At 47.3% G+C, this 18,999-nt stretch overlaps 1 protein-coding gene across 2 annotated transcripts in view; it reads right to left on the reverse strand.

Annotated features, from left to right (window-relative positions):
- Positions 1-6,127, reverse strand: part of LOC147010189 (synaptotagmin-1-like) — a 36,425-nt gene extending 30,298 nt beyond the window's left edge. The window contains exon 1 of one of the 2 annotated variants that reach the window (XM_085860983.1): positions 5,972-6,127. The gene's annotated coding sequence lies outside the window, so the exon portion shown is untranslated. The remainder of the gene's footprint in view (positions 1-5,971) is intronic. The other variant, XM_085860984.1, reaches the window with a different exon arrangement.
- Between the last annotated feature and the right edge of the window lie 12,872 nt (positions 6,128-18,999).

The following is an 18,999-nucleotide window of genomic DNA, read 5'->3' on the forward strand; positions in this document are numbered from 1 at the left end:
TAGTATACTGGTCGTAGGCACGGTCATTATCTCTGGATATGTACAGATGGGGGTTAGGTCCGTACGGACCCTTCCCCCACGATGCCTTCCCTTGACATATCTGGACGGTGGTTATGCCCAGATGGTGGTTTTCTCCAGACGTATCCGGAAGGTGGTTATGTCTGGAGAGATCCTCCCCTCACATTCCCTCACCTTGTGCTCCCCTCATGCTGCCTTCCCTTGCCATCCCATCATGTGCCTTCCCTTTCCCTCCTCTAATGCTGCCTTCCCTTTCCGCACCCCTCCTCGCTCACCTCCTCACTCCCCCTCCTTCGTTGCTCCTCCTCACCCTACCTCGATCCCCTTCCCTCCTTGCTCCCTCTCCCTCCTCTCTCCCTCCCGTCACCCTACCCTCCCTCCAGTCACCCTACCCTCCCTCCTTTCCCTCCCCATTGGTATTCCCTTCAGCGAAACGAGGGTTGTATTGGCCAGTATGTATACATATATATATATATATATATATATATATATATATATATATATATATATATATATATATATATAGTTATGTTTGTGGGGGTAGGTCAAATAAATGACTTTAGCCGAGATAGGAATGCATAACTTCATATGGGCCGTGTGATGTGGTTAGGAGCGACAATGACGTCACTTTCAGGGAACCTGTAGTATTTTAGGGAACCTGTAGTGCAAAGTTGTATTTTTGTTTCCCCCATACAGGGGTCGTGATAATTAATGTAGGCATTATGGGTAAGATCCCCTTTTCGTCACAACCCCTTGTAGCCAACCCTGTGTTTTGGAAATGAGGATGGGGCTTTTGCGGTGTTGTAGCAGGTCATGACGGAAATGGAAGCTCTAGTGAGCGCAGGATATAAAACAAGAAAAATGCAGCAGGGGAGGACGAAGGGAGCGCTGGTGCTGAGAGTATCAGGCTGGAAGAACGACGTTGGACAATGTCGGGCCCATTGAGATCAAGGTGACGAACTAAAAGGAACGTTCGAGAAGATCACGAGATTGGGAGTTATGAAGGAGGTGAGCCTGTGCTGGTGCTCTGGTCGCTCGCTCACTACTCTCGCTTGACTTCTTCCCTCGTTTGTTTCCTCTCTCGGCTGTGCCTCCACACTCCACCTGGCATCATCATCTCTCCTCACTGACTTCGCTTGATGTCTATCTCATGGTCGTGCGCCCCGCTTCAGCCTGTCTCCTGATTCCATAGCTTTGCGTTTGCGATTTTTGGTGCAGAAGGTAGTTCGGCGTTGGACGCGGAGGGGTGCGTCTGAGGAGATTTGTTTGGCACCGAGCGTTTCGCGCTGAGGGCCGGTGGACATTTTCCTGCTTTCCGCTTGTGAGGGACCTTTGCCTGCTCACCGGACAGGTAAGCCAGGCCTCTGGGGGGTTTTCTGGGTGTCTTGTATCTACCCCTTTGTATGTCAAGTGTGTCTGTGAGTGGGAGCGCTCCATTTTGGCCTTTTATTTATTTGTTTCTTGGCACCTTCTATTTGCTCGATTCCTTTCGTTGTACAGAATGAACGATCATTTGATTATTTCATTTATCGTTGCATTTTCTGCATTATTGTACCTTTTTATTTATTTTTTGATTCAATTGATTAAACTCGCAAAATCCCCAGTCAAGTCTCCCATTGCTTTGCATTTCCCCACGCATGCGAAAGGATATATATATATATATATATATATATATATATATATATATATATATATATATATATATACATACATACATACATACATACATACATACATACATATATATATATATATATATATATATATATATATATATATATATATATATATATATATATATATATATATATATATATATACAGTAGACTAGGCGTAAGTCGGCAGCGTGTAACTCGTCACTTCGCCTAAGTCGGCAGCGTCAAAAAGTCCCGAATTTATCTCATGTTAAGTCCCTATGAATAAAGGGTCATCCCTCTGTAAGTCGTCACTTCGTCTAAGTCGTCAGATGTTGTCCGTTCCCACGTAATGGAAACTCAAGTAAATTACCACTCCTAACTCGTCACATGGAACTGCTGCCTCGTGAGAATCCCGATTTCATGGAATCGTGATGCTCGCTCATTGGTTTACACCGCCAGTGATAAGCTATTTATAACTGCGTACACACGTTGATCGCACTGCAGGCAGGACAATGGCGACTAAGCGTAAGCTTACAACTAAAACCTACCAAGAAAAATACGACATTATCGAGTTTTGCAAGGCAAACCCACTGATGAAGAAAACAGCCATAGCTGAGAAGTTGGACATCAAACGGCAGACATTGAACGATATCTTGAAGAATAAGGGCAAGATATTTGGACAAGTGGAGAAGATCGCGAGGCCGGTGGTAAGTGTGAAACGCGTGAAATGTGTGTCCTTTGAAGATGTCGATGGTGCGCTCATCATCTGGTTTCGGCAAATGTCGGCTCAGCCAAATATTCGGTTGGACGGTGAAATGTTGCTGCTGAAGGCACGTCAATTCGCTGCGGACCTCGGGCATGATGATGCCAAGACCTTGCCGATGCACTGGACAGACAGATTCAAAGTGAGGTGGGGAATCGGCAAGGTCAAGAAGTGCGGCGAATCAGGCAGCGTGGATTCGGCAGTGGTGCACGACTGGAAAGATGGCAAATTGAAAGACATCTTGGAAAGGTATCAGCCTCGGGACGTGTACAATGCCAATGAGACTGGGCTTTTCTGGCAGATGCTGCCAGAAAAGTCTCTGGGGTTCGTTGGTCAATCCCATCATGGTGATAAGCAGGTGAAGTTGTTGTCTTACAGTTGTTCATTATCTTTACTTTTGATAAACTGATTCATGAATTCCATCTTTGCTTGATCACTTTCCAACTAACCAATGAACCCCCACCTATGCCCCGAGGATTGTGTTTTCCTTTTGGTACAATAGCCGGTTCTCACCCATATGTGTCCAGGCCACGCGCAACTTCATCCTTCACCCCACAGTCATCATGAATGTTCGCATACGCGTAAGTCGTCACATTTCTAAGTAGTCACTTTTTTCCTCGGTCCTGATGGTGACGACTTGCGCCTAGTCTCCTGTGTATATATATATATATATATATATATATATATATATATATATATATATATATATATATATATATATATATATATATATATATATATATATATATATATATATATATACTGGTGCTCCAGGTTAATCCCCCCCGCCCCCCCCCCTCGACCCAAATTGTGCTGACGGGCGGTCAACAGACTGCCAGCCCAAATGGTCGAGCGGTCTTTTCCTTATTAGTTGGCGGACACGTTGAGCCTCGGAGATTATCACGCATCCGGGAGGGGCAGGGTGCAATGGTGGAGGAACGGAGGCACGGGGAAGCACAGCACAAGGTGGTTTATACTCGAACCCCATGACAAATACTCGGATACAGCCACTTAATATGAACACATTTAATGAAAATAGACAAATATTTACAAAGGACAATAATCAGAATATAACATACGTGAGGTAAATTAAAGTCGAAGTTGAGGTGCCTCTACACACAGACGTGGGAACAAAATAAAAGAAAACCCTTCCTTTATTCTGGCACTTAGCTTGGTCCAGAGATGGTCTTTGTGGAACTTGGAATGGAGGTGCTTCTATTTGCAGGGGTAGATGCGTGCAAAATGGCGTCAAGTCACTCTCTCGAGGCAGGAACGTTCGTCAGGCAATTCCTGAGCGATATTCAACACCAAGGCTCAGAGACCCTGTGAAGCTTCTTCGTCAATCGTCCTGCCTATACGCTCTTTGTCGAATGTTGCCGCCCCTTCTGTGATACACACACGAGGCCTCAAGGCCCGTCCCGCACGACCAGCCAAGAGTCTATGGCCAGTGTCTCGCTTCACCACGCGAGCCAAATCGCCTCAGCACGAATACGACAATCGCGCTGTCTTCATGCGTCAAAGGAAAGCCAGCCTTAAAGCCCTGTTCTTACAGGCCATCTCCTAGCTACGTTCTCTCTCGACCGCGTGCGTCCTTCACTCCACACTCAATCATTCCTCATTCAAACTCTGTCTGACATCACACCGAACCCCCGTTTCCTCCTCCGGGGCGTGGCTTGCTCGCACCACACCCAGGAAGGTGGGGCCTCTGCCTGCTTGGCACATTTGGCTCGCTTGTAAATGCAAAAATGTAGGAATCGGTTACAGGAGGTGTCATCACATACTGAGGGAACTTATTCTTAATCACTATCTAATTAACACCACACCACCCCCGTGTGGTGACACGTAACACTTAAGCTCACAATTTCCCTACTTGATTACATCGAGATGTCCCCTTCATATCCACAGACCAAACAACTCTATTCAATCCTAACTTTCCTATTAAATTCCTCCATCTACCCCGACAACCGTAATTGTGTGTGTGTGTGTGTGTGTGTGTGTGTGTGTGTGTGTGTGTGTGTGTGTGTGTGTGTGTGTGTGTGTGTGTGTGTGTGTGTGTGTGTGTGTGTGTGTGTTTGTGTGTGTGTGTGTATATGTATATATATATATATATATATATATATATATATATATATATATATATATATATATATATATATATATATATATATATATATAGCCTGGTATTGGCGCAGTGGTTAGGGCAGCGGCTTAGGATCCAAAAGGTCCTGAGTTCAAGCCCCGTTGAGCCACCGAATTAATACACCAGGGGGTTGACTCAGCCTGTCATCCTTCCGAGGTCGGCGAAATGAGTACCAGTGTACTGGGCTGGTGTATACCCTGGTTAAAAATAGGTGTACCAGATCCCTGTGTCGCACGAGGCGACCAGGGTTGCATCAGGAAGGACATCCGGTGTAAAAATGTGCCAAATCACTATGCGGATCATATGGATGATCCGCTGTGGCGACCCCTAACGGGAGCAGCCGAAAGAAGAAGATGTGTGTGTGTATATATTTGTGTATATATTATGTGTGTATATACACACACACATGTTTTACACATCCAGCTTCGGGAATAAATGCCCTTAGATTATGATAGTTATTTCAATTGTACATGTTCAGCATAAGTGTACGTAATCAGTGTATGACAAGGCAGGGTCGAGTTTGTTCTCACGAGACCCTCCCCTCAGAAAATGTTCATGTCTCACCCCCATTCTCCCACCTTTGTGTTTTATGTCGTTTTCATGCTGAAATGTAATCTTTGTTTAAGTGTGAATGTCTTTAGCAGTGCCAGGAGTTCACTTAGTCCAGATGGAAGTGCAGCACGTGGAGCATCAAGCAACCAGATGTGTGGCAAAATCCAAGTTGGATACCCCCATGGGGTTGGGGGTGGAGGGGGGAGTTGGGAGTTGAGGTTTTGGTGGGGGGATGGTTGAGGGCATGGGGCTGGATGGGGAGGGGATTTGAAGAGTGAGGGGGGGGAGGGTTGTGGCTTGGGGTTGGGGAAGGGGGAATAGTGGAGGACTTGGGGTTATGGGGAGTTGAGGATGAGTGCAGGGGGGAGGGGGCAATTGATGACTTGTGGTTGGGGAAGGGGGGAACAGTTGAGGACTTGAGGGGGAGGAGAAGAGTTGAGAACTTGGGGTTGGGGGGAAAGTTGCAGACTCATTGTGGCGGGGGGGGGGGCGATGCTGATTTAATAAAGTAACATCTTTTGGGAGCACACAGCAATACAATATTTAACTCCCATGATATTTAACTGTTCTTTACATCATATTGGTGAAGCCGTATTTTTACATTATGCGGCATTGTCGCGGTTACCTGCGAGTATGCTATGAGGTAGCAGAGTGTATAAAACCACTTATTGATTATGTAAGCAGATCAACAACAAGCTTATGCAGGTAACTCGTTCGAACAATTTTGAGAATGCTTGTGGACACTTGAACCTTCCACAAATAGACAAATATAAGGACTGTACAAAGGTGAATACTAAACAGGTGAGACATAAACAATTGACATTCTCATAAAGAGCGACATGTAGAGTCACGTAGGCTCACCTGGCTAGCTTGACATCCTCAAAGCTCGCACACACTGAAAGTGAGCTCAGAGGTGGGATAAGCTGAGAGGTAAATCAACAAAGTGCTGAGTGTGGTCAAACGGGGTGTGTGAGAATCAAATTGCGAATTCTTGTTCCCCTTCTCAACCTCACCTCCCACAACACCCGCCTCGTTCATGACCATGTCGTCACACCAAAGCCCTCCCTTCTCGCTCGAATGGCACGTCCGACGTCACTGCACAGCTCGGTGCTACAACAACCGGCAACAATAATCGGAATGGTCAAGTGGCTTGGCGGTGAGCGGCTAATGTCCTCATCAATAAATGTTTCATTTCCAACGACTCAGCGGCCCAGAGAGGAGATGGCCACCACCCCGTTCATTAGCTCTTACCCTTATACAAACACCACCGTGGACCACGGACTACCTTCATCAAGTTTTAGGACTTCCAACACCTCCAGGGATGGCGGTACGGGATTGATAAATGTCCCACAGTGTTTTTTTAAGAGGAGGCGAGCTATCGCCGACACTATGAACAAAGCAAAATTCCTGTCCGACTCACCTTCAGTCGGACATCAATTCTGGCCAGCCAGTTTGTGAAAGACCTCAGCCAAAAACTCACCCTTCGCTCCCCCCACCGGCCAACCAAACACCAACATGGGGATAATCGTGACCGTTGATGAAAGAAGATACCAGAGTACCCGTGATGGCCAATGTGGATCTTTAAAGAGTCTATGAGGAAGTCTAGGTCTTTGATGATCTGTAGGGATCCATGAGGATTTGTAGATTTGTTCGGATACGCTTGAAGATTCACAGTACCTTGTAAACATCTTGTTTTGAGCACTGTGTGTGACATCTGAATACCTGTGAGTGTACCTGTACGAGCCTGTTATGTGTAGGGACTTGTGGGAATCCACGTTGTTATCTCGTGAGGATCTATGAGAATACACCACAGTAAAGATCATTGGGCAAAAGGTAAGCGAGCAGTCTTGGAGAGCGAAGAGAAGAGGGTTCACACTCATAGGTGTAACAGGTGAGGTTATGGGGCCCTGATGACCCCTTAAAAGGCACCGAATCTCGGCCACACCCTGGAAATTCGCCAGGTATAATCTGCGGTGGACCCTGCCAGACCGGCCCAACCGGGACCTTCAAGTTGTCGTGATGTCATGCCGATGAGGAATGTGTATTGGGCGGTTTCCTTGAGGGTCGAGGTGCATAACATGAATTCATGGTATTTTCACTGCAAATTAATCCGCCATGATACGTTGTAACCTCCACCACCAAAGGTGGACAAAGGTAATGTTTTCACCCCTGTCTGTCTGTCTGTTTGTCTGTGAATAGGATATCTCAAACAGTTATGGATGGATTCAGATGACATTTGGTGTCCAGGTTGGGTGTGTGACAAGGAAAATTCCCTTTGGTGAACATCTGGATCCGAGAATTTTTAATGTGATTCTTCACCATTGACAGATGGGGCTAAAGCGATATATCTTTCTTAGGTGTGTGTGTGTCCTCCATAAGTCCAAAACTATGAAACCTTGGGGCCCCAAACTTTGCATGCTTAGGAAAGGAACTCCAAGGAAGTGTAAGAGTGAAAATTGGGTGTTTGGGTTAATTAAAACACCCTTTTGAGCATAATTAACGGCCTTATTTAATAATATCCTTTACCAGGCGCATCCTTGGTCACCTTGCTGGCCCTTGCTGAGGTCTTAATTGACCATTTTTTTTTTTTGGGGGGGGGGGGTCTGCTCAACCATGCCTTGACATGAAACAGGATGGTTACAGGAAGTCAATGGTTTCTTAACGATAAGGTTTTTTTTTCTTCAATTTTCCTTACTCATATTATCGAATGCCTGATCATCATAGCTACGAATCACTGGGTACATTGCAATGCTTATAAACGCCCGGATATGCCAGTGTTCATGGGTTTATTTCATTTCTGCACATGCCATAACCTCTACCGTGCCAGGTCAGGTCAGGTCAGATTAGATCTGTGACTTGCTACAGGCACCATGTAAATCTGCACTAACCTGTTCCATGGCCGGGCTGTCGGCGACTAAACTGTCTCCCCAACCAAGTTTCGTCGTGAGGAGGGTGTATGATATGGACACCCAGCAGGATTAAAAACAAAACCTGTCAAAGGGCAGACGAGCTCCTTGTCGGCCAACAGCCATCCATTTGTAGTGCTCAACTGTGTCTGTGGACGTCCTCTTGCAATTGTGTAACTTTTTCTTAGGAGGTTGGTGACAGGATTTGCACACCAGCCACCGTAAAACACTTCATTCCGCAAAGCACACAAAAAAACACACAGAAAACTGAAAACCCACTCCGTGGGAGCACATCCTGTGCTGCTCTCCTTCGCAGGGCAACTCACCGGATGACGAGATTGGGGCAAAGCCTTCAGGACCCCTATTCCTCGATGATAGGAGGAAAAGCAAGGGGTAAACATCTAGGATCAGATTGCTGTGGTGTATGGCGGAGTGGTGCCTCTGATGTCGTCCACCAGATGGTGGTCTCCTTGGGTTAACCTGAGGTGGTCCCTTCAGGTGGGTTCCTGAAATATCCTATCCCTAAGAGAGGATGATCACCTGTCTCTGTTATCATCTGAGCGCAAGCGTTTGGACATCGGTATTGCAGCACTCTCTGAGGTTCGGAGACCGGATTGCGGTGAGATCATGGTGGGTGGTTACACCAACTATTGGTCTGGTCGCTCTGATGGTTACCATACTCAAAGAGTTGCTGTAGCTGTGACCAATAAACTGACTCCAATGATGATTGAGGTAACATCGGTCAACGAGTGTATTATGAGACGAAGGATTCGTCACTCCTTGGGTGTCATTTCCATGGTCTCTGAAGATGCTCCGACTGAGGCGAATAATCTCACCGTGAAGGACGCATTGTATTCAGCACTCGAGTCTGTGGTTGATCAGTGCCTCAGGCGAGATACACTTCTAGTCTTGGGGTATTTCAATGCATCGACTGGTACTGACAGGGATGGTTATGAGACGTGTGCTGGTCCCCATGGGTCTGAAACTGTGAACCCGAATAGCACGAAGTCCTTGGCTTTGCAAGAAGTCATGGAAAGAGAGTGGCTGGTTCATGGTTTCAACACCCACAGGCTCATCGCTGGACTTGGTATTCCAAAGCTGGTGGTGTGGCAAAGGAGAGTGACCATATCCTCGTTGATGGTCGCTGGAGGATGATCCAGAACTGCAGGGTCTACCGGAGTGCTCTGTTCCTCAATACTGACCACAGGCTTGTTGGATCAACTCTGAAGTTGCAGCTTAAATCCGGGAGAATGATTCCATCTCTGCCTGGGCTGGATGTTGGCAAGCTCAAGGATGAGAGGGTAGCTGAAACGTTTGCGAACAGGCTGAGTGGGGATTTGGGCGGTCTGGGTGCTTTGGGAAGTTCTTAAGAGTTGTGGAGTCCCTTGAAGACCACCGTCCTTGATATTGCTGGGAGATGTCTTGGAACTCACCAAAGGGCAAAGAATAATTTTCTCTCTCAAGGGACACTGGATGCCAATAACCATAGTCGTAGGGCCAGGCTGAATGGCAGAGCTGAGCTGTTCAGGGAGTTGAGGCGTAAAACTGAACATGAGCTGAGGGAGGACAAGGAGGCCTATGTGTGAGGAATCTGTGAGGGGGTAGGGTAGCACCTGTAGTCAAGTGATTCTCGTCCTGCTTACAGGGGAATTCGCGCATTGTGTTCCACCAAGCCCGTTCCTCGGTGCACTGCAGTTAGAGCGGAGGGTGGTGGGCTCTTGACACAGGAGTCAGAAGTGAAGGCCTGTTGGGCCGGTTACTTTGAGCGGTTGTACCAGGCTGATGCACCAGCTGTTGAGTTGGATATCAGGGGTGTCACTATCCCTATTGCTGATCCTCCAATCAACTGTGGTCCACCTTCATTTGTGGAAGCACAAGCTGAAGTGAACCGGTTGAAATAGGGTAAAGCTCCTGAGATCTGTGGCATCCATGCTGAACTTCTCAAGGCTGGTGGAAATCATGTAATCCTGTCATTACATGCAGTTCTGTGCTCTGCTTGGAACACAGGCATCATCCCAACTGACTGGAAGAGGGGCCTTGTTGTGTCTCTTGGGAAAGGGAAGGGTGTTTGCCAGGACTACAACAACTACTGAGGGGTGATGCTACTCTCAGTGTTGGGCCAGGTCTTTGCTCGGATAATTATTGATAGGGTTTGTCACCATCTGCTTGATCACCAGCACCCAGAGCAGTCAGGCTTTACACCAAAGAGGTCAACGAATGACTGTATCCTTGCTCTTCAGGTCCTCACCAAATGCAGACGTGAGTTTCAGCAGGGGCTGCTCACAGCATATGTTGATCTCTGTAAAGCGTTTGATTCGGTGAATCGGGATATCCTCTGGAGGATTCTTGGTCTTCGTGGGGTGCCACCACAAGTGATCAATCTGATTTCTGAACTATACTCTGGTACTGACAATGCTGTGAGATGTGGTGGTACCATCTCTGACTTATTTCCAGTTGTTACTGGAGTTTGTCAGGGGGTGTGCTGGCTCTCACACTCTTCAGCACTTGTATTGACTGGAATCTGGGGAGGATGTCTGAGAGATCAAGCTGCGGTGCATCGTTTGGGAATGTCAAGATCTCTGACCTTGATTTCGCAGATGATGCTGTCATCTTTGCGGAGACTCTGGATATCCTTTTGGGGGCCCTCGAGATGCTGAATGAGGAGTCAGAGCCGCTGGGATTACGGGTTCCTAGGTCAAAACTAAGATCCAGCCTTTCAATGACATCTTGGATGCTGCTATCTTGTCTGTACCTGTTTGTGGTGAGGATGTTGAGGTCATGGTGAGATTCACTTACTTTGGCAGTGATATTCATGTCTGCACACTGTGATTCAGAGGTCAATAGACATCTGTGTCGGGCCTGGGGAGTCATGGATTCACTGGATCATGGGGTGTGGTGCTGTCGGTACCTATGCAGGAGGATGAAATACTGAGTCTTCAGGTCCTTGGTGCTTCCAGTTTTGCTCTATGGATTGTAGACTTGGACTCTGACGGGGGATCTGAGACGAAGACGTAATTATTTTGGTGCCAGGTCTCTTTGGAGAATCCTTGGCTATCGCTGGTCGGACTTTGTGTCTAACGAGCGATTGCTGAGAGAGACTCAAATGAGATTTGCTACCTGTCATAGTCCGTGAGCATCATCTGCGTATGTATGGACATGTGGCTCGTTTTCCTGACGCTGATCCTACTCATCAGATTCTCTCAGCGAGGGATCCTTGTGAGTGAAGGAGGCCATTGGGCCGACCACGTTCCTCGTGGTTGCAGCAGGTTGATCAGCATCTCAAGAGGATGGGGATGGGCCTGGAATCTGCCTGTGGTATGGCCAGACGGAGGCCCCTGGAGTTCCAGTGGAAAGTAGACATAGCGACGTGCTGCTCCGTCGCATGCTCCTATACCTGACCTGGTAACCTCTAACATCTCTTCAACTAAGTCAAATTACAAAATTTAAACTTCTTTATTGACTTCATCAGTAGTTATGACTGCTAAGGAAGTGTTCATTTGTCCAATTCGGATATTGCCTGACATTCCGGGTGTCTTCGGGAGGTGTTTAATGAGACGAATCGGCAATCGCTAATCGCTTGCCAAACCAGCTGTTCCTGATCAACCGTTTTGTTGAAGTGCTTAAGCAACTTGTTGAGTGCTTTACAGCATTCGCAGTCACTGAATATATTGATCAACTTGAACAAAGTTCAGGGCCCATTCACCTGCGTTTGGCCAAAGGTTCCTCGGGTGGTGCGTCAGGTGGTGGTTCCCTCGCTGAAAATGTGCAATTTTATTTTACACCACGTTTCACCTTTTTGTTCGATCTTTCATGAAATATCCTGTCACTTCGGCACAGAGATATACTTCAGTAAAAAAAATTAAACGTTTCTTCAACCATTTTGTTGGAGTGCTTGCTTGAGCGGTTAAGCCACTCAGCTCAGGTGAATGCTCTTCAAGCTTCCATGGCGATTACGGTGGCTCAGTTCTCCGTGGGGACATCTCCGGAGTTAGGAAGGCAAAATAACTTCGATTATTACAATGAGTAAATGAGAAGGGCACTCAGTGGAGCGCATACCTTCGCCACACAATGCCTGATCTATGAGAACATATTGGACCCAATACATTTTTGAAGTATCGTGCTATATATTGTTTTTTATTCCTGGTGTTGGCTTAATGGTTAGGGTGTTGGGCTTGGGATCCTCTGATCCTGAGTTCAAATCTCATTCAAATGTTGAATTAATACCAGGTGGGGTTGACTCTCCCTGTCGTCCTTCTGAGGTAGGCAAAATGAGTGCCAACTTGCCGGTATCCTGTGTCGGAGTGGTGACATTTCCAGGATTGTGCCCAATAGCCAAGGAGACTGCTTAGGCAGCACTAATGCTCTGCACAGACTATGGTCCCAATGGATGGATAGATATCGTTTTTAGCCCTTTCTCTCAATCGTGAAGAATCACTTTTAAAATTCCAGTAGTCAGATCTGGATCCGGATCTTCACCAAAATCTTTGTTTGTCCTTGTGACACCCAATCTGACCACGAAATTTCATCTGGATCCATCCACAACTTTTTGAGATATCCTGCACACAAACAAACAAAAAAAAAACAGACAGAAAAGGGTGAAAACATAACCTCCTTCACCTTCGGTGGTGGAGGTAAAAATGTTTTCAGTTCTTGCAAAGCAGTGAATCGCCCTTAAACTGGACATCCCATTGCACACTCACCTCCAAGGGCTCTGTCTCTCCTGGGTTCAAATCCTGACCCAGCTATAAACTGTCATCCTGATGTTTCACTGGCAGGGTGATAAATCAGTGTGCGTACCATCCCTCACATGGACATATAAACTGGGCGTCACATCTGCTGGAATCCCCCCTCTTCTCTCTCCTTCCTCACTTTCCCCTCCCCTCTACCCTATCCCTTTCTCACCCCTCTCCCTCCTACCCATATCCCTCTCTCCTCTTGCTCACCAACCCCCCCCCCCTCTGTTCAGGGGACTGTTAAGGACTGACGGTTTAGTTTTGAATTTAATACTGCATCCCCATCGTGTATCATGTACGAATCAGATTCGGAGTGAGCCGGTCGGAGGGGTGCAAATGTCACTGCATTTGCGAGCATGCATGCATGCAGACCGTTGCTAGATAGATGTCGTGGGTTTCAAATAAACCCTGGCAGTTAAAAAGAAAATGTTGCTGTTTGGGCACATTTATCACCCTTCCCTTCCTCTTGTGCTGCCTTACCTTCCCTTCCCCTCACGCTGCCTTCCCTTCCCCTCATCCCAAACCCCTCCCCTCCCAACCCTCCATGGACATTTCTGGGCAGTCCCCGCGAGCTGTAGTAATGTGATGTTTTACTGTACCCCATTTAGTTCAATCCTGTGTTACCTCCCCCCCTTATTCAGATTTTGGTTCACGTCCGGATCCAGATCTGACCTATCAGCGGGATACAAAACGTACACTATTCAGTCTGGCGGAGGTATGTGCTCCACCGAGTGCCGTTCTAGTTTTCCGAAGAGTTTGCCTCTGTCTCCATCTTGTTCTGTTTTTTTGTAAAGCATGTGTTCATTATTTTTAACTCGAATTGTTATCAAATAATGTTATTATTTGCCCCTGTTGGACTTTTCCGAAACGGGGGCTTATGGACTTGGTCTTGATTTTCGTATCCGTGTGTGCGTGTGCACATCCACAACCATATCTCGGATGTGTGTGGACCAATTTTATTCGTAATCGGCACAATGCCAACACATGATGGAAAACATAAGTCGGTCGTTTTTTTTTTTTCGACATCAGATCCAAGATGGCCGACTGACGGCCATTTTATTTGTAAAAAAAATCCCGATGTTGTTGAACACATCCTCAACCATTTCTCTGACTTGTATGGTCCAATTTTGTTCAACTTTGGCACAAGCACATAACACAATGGTACCGAACTTTATTTTGCGATCTGGTTAAAGATGGCCGACTGGTAGACTGGCAGCCATTTTAGTTGTAAAAAAATAACCCCGATGTTGAACACGTCCTCAACCATTTCTCGGGCATACAGATAAGGAATGATGGCTTACATATGTACGTCTTTTTTTTTTTTTTTTTTTTTCGAGATCAGATCCAAGATGGCCGACTGGTGGCCATTTTGTTACTTAAATGGGTCCCCAACCAATTCTCAGACATGCATGGTCCGATTTTGCCCAAATTTGGCACACGCACAGTACATGATTGGAATACACGTGCACCTAACTTTATTTTACGATCTGATCCAAGATGGGAGACTGGTGGTCATTTTAATTGTACAGTGCATAAATATGGGCTATCCCTTTAAGTTTTTAAGACCACACAGCAAAATTACTAACACAATGGGGACGATGACATTTTATGTGTTTTTTTACTTGTTTCGATCTTTTTTTTTTTCCTTCTCTGTCCTTCCCTTTGTAAGTAAATCACCCCAATCGGGTACTTCCCATCAACCCAGATTGTTTGCTCCAACATTTAAACCTTTTCCGAACACATGTGGTCATGGCAAACTAGAACGGCACTCGGTAGAGTGCATACCTCCGCCAGGCTGATTAGTTTACATTTCGTATCCCACCAATAGGCTGGATCTGGATCCAGACCTGATCTTTTTATTATATTTTATACAATGTCAAGGCTCGTATAAGAGCGAACACACAGAATGTATAACAAGGGGAGCAGGAGACATGGGAGAGAGAAGCACAAAACAGTGAGGAATAGACACATGAGGAGATCTGTGGAAGGAAGAGGGATGGGTGGGGTACACGGGGTAAACAAGATGGACACTACAGGGACTTTCAGGAAGGAAAGCAGGGAATATGAAGAAGGTGGGTTTGGGGCGGATTAGCAGAGGTAGAAAAGATTGTGGTTTTGGTTTGGGTTTGGGGACGATAAGAGATGGTGGTGAACAGCTGTTTTGAAGACCTGGAGGGAAGATTGGGATTGAAGAGAGTGTGGGAGTTTGTTCAAGCGGTGGGAAAAAAACAGAGGAATGAAAGAGTGAAGTTGAGCAGTGATTCGTGATTTTGGTAGTTTTACCAGAAGGGGGTTGCTGGCAAACCTTGAGCGCCCTGTGGAAATATGGGCGGGACAGATAGCAGACATAGCAGGGGGGTGGGGGGCAAGGCTGGAGAGGAGACTGTAGAAGACAGAAAGATCACTGACCTGCCTTCGGTGAGAGAGTGAGAGACCCAAAGACTCGGCCTCATCGTGGGAGATACCAATGATCCTAAATGCCTTGGTTTCCACAGCGTGAAGCCAAGAAAGGTGAGAGGTGGGAGCACCAGCCCAGAGAGGATAGCAGTACTCCATCAGGCTGCAGATGAAAGCTTTATATGCGGTCAGGAGCTCAGGTGTGCCAAGGAAGGATTTTGCACGATGGAGGATGCCCAGTCAACGACTGTCTTTGGAGGTCAGCTTGGAGATGTGGCTCTCCCAGGAAAGATCATGGCAGATAGTGAGACCCAGAAGCTTGAATGAAAGGACTTCCTCAAGAGGATTGTTGAGAAAGTAGATGGGGGTTTTTTCCAGACGATCCATTGAGAGATATAGTGAGAGTGTGAGATTTGTCAGGATTGAAAGACATGTTCCACGTGTTGGACCAGCTTGTGATTTTATCCAGATCTTCGGAGAGTGAAGAGGCTGCTGCTTGCCGATCTGAGGTATGACAGATGGTACTGCAGAGGATGGAGTCAGCAGCAACGCGTTAAAGAGGATTTTCTAAAATCAAATTGGCTTGTTATTGTTACCTAACCAACTCATCCACCAAGTTTTCTCATAATTACTCCACAAGTTTTTGACATATCATGATATACGGCATATAGTTTTTGGTCCCATCTCCCAAATGGTGAAGAAAATAAAATCATTCTCGTATCTAAATACAAATTCAGATCTACACCATAATTGAATAATTTCTTCCTTGTTGCGCACCAAACCTGTCCACAAAGTTTTGGCCAAATCCGTCCACAACATTCTGAGATATCGTGCTATGTATTGTTTTGGCTCTTTCTCTCAATGGTGAAGAATTACTTTAAAAAATCCTCGCATAGCTGGATCCAGATCTTCACCAAAACCAAACCAATTCGTCCTGACACACACCAAACCTGTCCACCAAATTCCGTTCAAATCCTTCAACTTTATGACATATCTTGTTCACAGACAGATGGAGGTGAAAACATAACCTCCACCCACCTTTGGTGGTGGATGTAAAAAAGGAGAGAGGTATAAGACAGCGAGACCATCGACCTGTCTGTGGTGTCAAAGTGATAGGCGCATATACTGAGCTTCATCAAAGGAGATTTTACTGAACTTGCAAGTCTTGGTTTCTATGGCGTCAAACTAAGCAAGGTGTGAGGCAGGGGCGCCACCCAGAGGGGAGAGGAGGGAGGGTGGGACAGAGGGTGTTGAGTGACTTACTTCTGCCTTGAGCACTTGACTTGATTGGCTTGGGAGGATTGACTTGAGGGGGTAGAACCTGCCTTGACTGACTTACATCAAATACACTTCACAAATTAAAAATTCCTTAAAACCAAACGTTATTAATAAATATTGGATTCCATCGTTTGTCCACAAATTCAATTTATTGTTCACAAAGTTTTTCTAAGTATTGTTTAATTTATGTAGTTAGAAAAGAGTGATTACTCTCCAGAAATAAACTATTTATATCTACCCTGGGAACGTGAAAAAATATCATTAGATTACAGTTCAATCCCTAACTTCAGTTTTCCCTCGCATGGAACCCTACCTTCCCCTTCCTCTTCTGCTCCCCCTCCCTCACCTCCCCTGACTGCATCACGTCCGAAATGCATTCAAAGCTACAGTCCTGTGTTATAACTACATCCCGAGCAGGGAACCCTCCCCTCGCTCCTCGACTCACCCTCTCTCCTCTACTCACCCTCTCTCCTCTACTCACCCTCTCTCCTCTACTCATCCTCTCCCCTCCCCCCCCACTCTCTCCTCTCCCCCACTCTCTCCTCCACACTCTAGCCTCTCCCCCAATCTCTCCTCTCCCCCACTCTCTCCTCTCCCCCCACTCTCTCTTCTCTCCCCACGCTCTCCTCTCCCCCCACTCTCTCCTCTCCCCCACTCTCTCCTCTCCCCCCACTCTCTCCTCTCCCCCACTCTCTCCTCTCCCCCACTCTCTCCTCTCCCCCACTTTCTCCTCTCCCCCACTCTCTCCTATCCCCCACTCTCCTTTTCCCCACTCTCTCTTCCCCCCCCAAACTCTCTCATTCTCCCCACTCTCTCCTCTCCCCCACTCTCTCCTCTCCCCCACTCGCTCTCCTCTCCCCACTCTCTCCACTCTCCTTCTCCCCACTCTCCTTCTCCCCACTCTCCTTCTCCCCACTCTCTCCTCCCCCCCAAACTCTCTCATTCTCCCCACTCTCTCCTCCCCACGCTCTCTCCTCCTCCCCACGCTCTCCTCCTCCCCACGCTCTCCTCCTCCCCACGCTCTCCTCCTCCCCACGCTCTCCTCCTCCCCACGCTCTCTCCTCCTCCCCACGCTCTCCTCCTCCCCACGCTCTCCTCCTCCCCACGCTCTCCTCCTCCCCACGCTCTCCTCCTCCCCACTCTCTCCTCCTCCTCTCCCCCACTCTCTCCACTCTCCTTCTCCCCACTCTCCTTCTCCCCACTCTCTCCTCCCCCCCAAACTCTCTCCTCCTCCCCACTCTCTCCTCCTCCCCACTCTCTCCTCCTCCCCACGCTCTCCTCCTCCCCACGCTCTCCTCCTCCCCACTCTCTCCTCCTCCCCACTCTCTCCTTCTCCCCACTCTCTCCTTCTCCCCACTCTCTCCTTCTCCCCCACTCTCTCCTTCTCTCCCACTCTCTCCTTCTCTCCCACTCTCTCCTTCTCTCCCACTCTCTCCTTCTCTCCCACTCTCTCCTTCTCGCCCACTCTCTCCTTCTCTCCCACTCTCTCCTTCTCTCCCACTCTCTCCTTCTCTCCCACTCTCTCCTTCTCTCCCACTCTCTCCTTCTCTCCCACTCTCTCCCCCTCCCCACGCTCTCTCCTCCTCCCCACTCTCTCCTCCTCCCCACGCTCTCCTCCTCCCCACGCTCTCCTCCTCCCCACTCTCTCCTCCTCCCCACTCTCTCCTCCTCCCCACTCTCTCCTCCTCCCCACTCTCTCCTCCTCCCCACTCTCTCCTTCTCTCCCACTCTCTCCTTCTCTCCCACTCTCTCCTTCTCTCCCACTCTCTCCTCCCCCCCACTCTCTCCTCCCCCCCACTCTCTCCTCCCCCCACTCTCTCCTTCTCCCCACTCTCTCCTTCTCCACACTCTCTCCACCCCCCCCACTCTCTCCTTCTCCCCACTCTCTCCTTCTCCCCACTCTCTCTTTCTCCCCACATCGCGTATGACCACATACATTTCAAAACGGATATTAGAATGTATTGTTGTCTAAAAACGCCTAAATTCATCTGATTTTCTCAGCTTTTACTGCAACCGAAACAAATCACGAAGTGAGTACGAAAAAAATGAAATCAGATATCAAATTAGAGTTAAGGTATCCCCCCCCCCCCCCCGAGGGAGTCTGAATGGACTTCACATTACAGGCCTTCATTTCATTGAAAATGCATTTTTGTCTCAAAACGTCAATTTTCATCCAACTTTCTTCTCGTTTTTTTGCGACCAAGTCTTAAACTATCTTAGCGCTCATGAAAAATGAAATCAGATATCAAATTAAAGTTAAGATAAAGCCATGAGAGAGTAAGAAAGTGCGATCCTCACAAAAGAGGCTGGACAGAGCAAACAAAATGGCGGATATTTGATTTTTGAAGCCACGCCCTGAACTGGGAAGCTCCTCCCCAAACAGACAGACAGACAGACAGACCGTCTGGCAGAGATTATATGTATAGATCAGCGATATTCACTATTGTTATAGAGGATGGCCACTTTTGCCAATAAGTCATCAGTGTGAGAGCCTCCACACCGCCTGCAGGACTCCGTAATGGCTGCTATTCAATATGAAAATAACAAGACAGAGTACTCACAAACACAGTGGGCA

Source organism: Eptatretus burgeri, chromosome 17 (assembly GCF_056783735.1).
Source record: "Eptatretus burgeri isolate ZD-2024b chromosome 17, Ebu_testis_v1, whole genome shotgun sequence".
Classification (NCBI taxonomy): domain Eukaryota; kingdom Metazoa; phylum Chordata; class Myxini; order Myxiniformes; family Myxinidae; genus Eptatretus; species Eptatretus burgeri.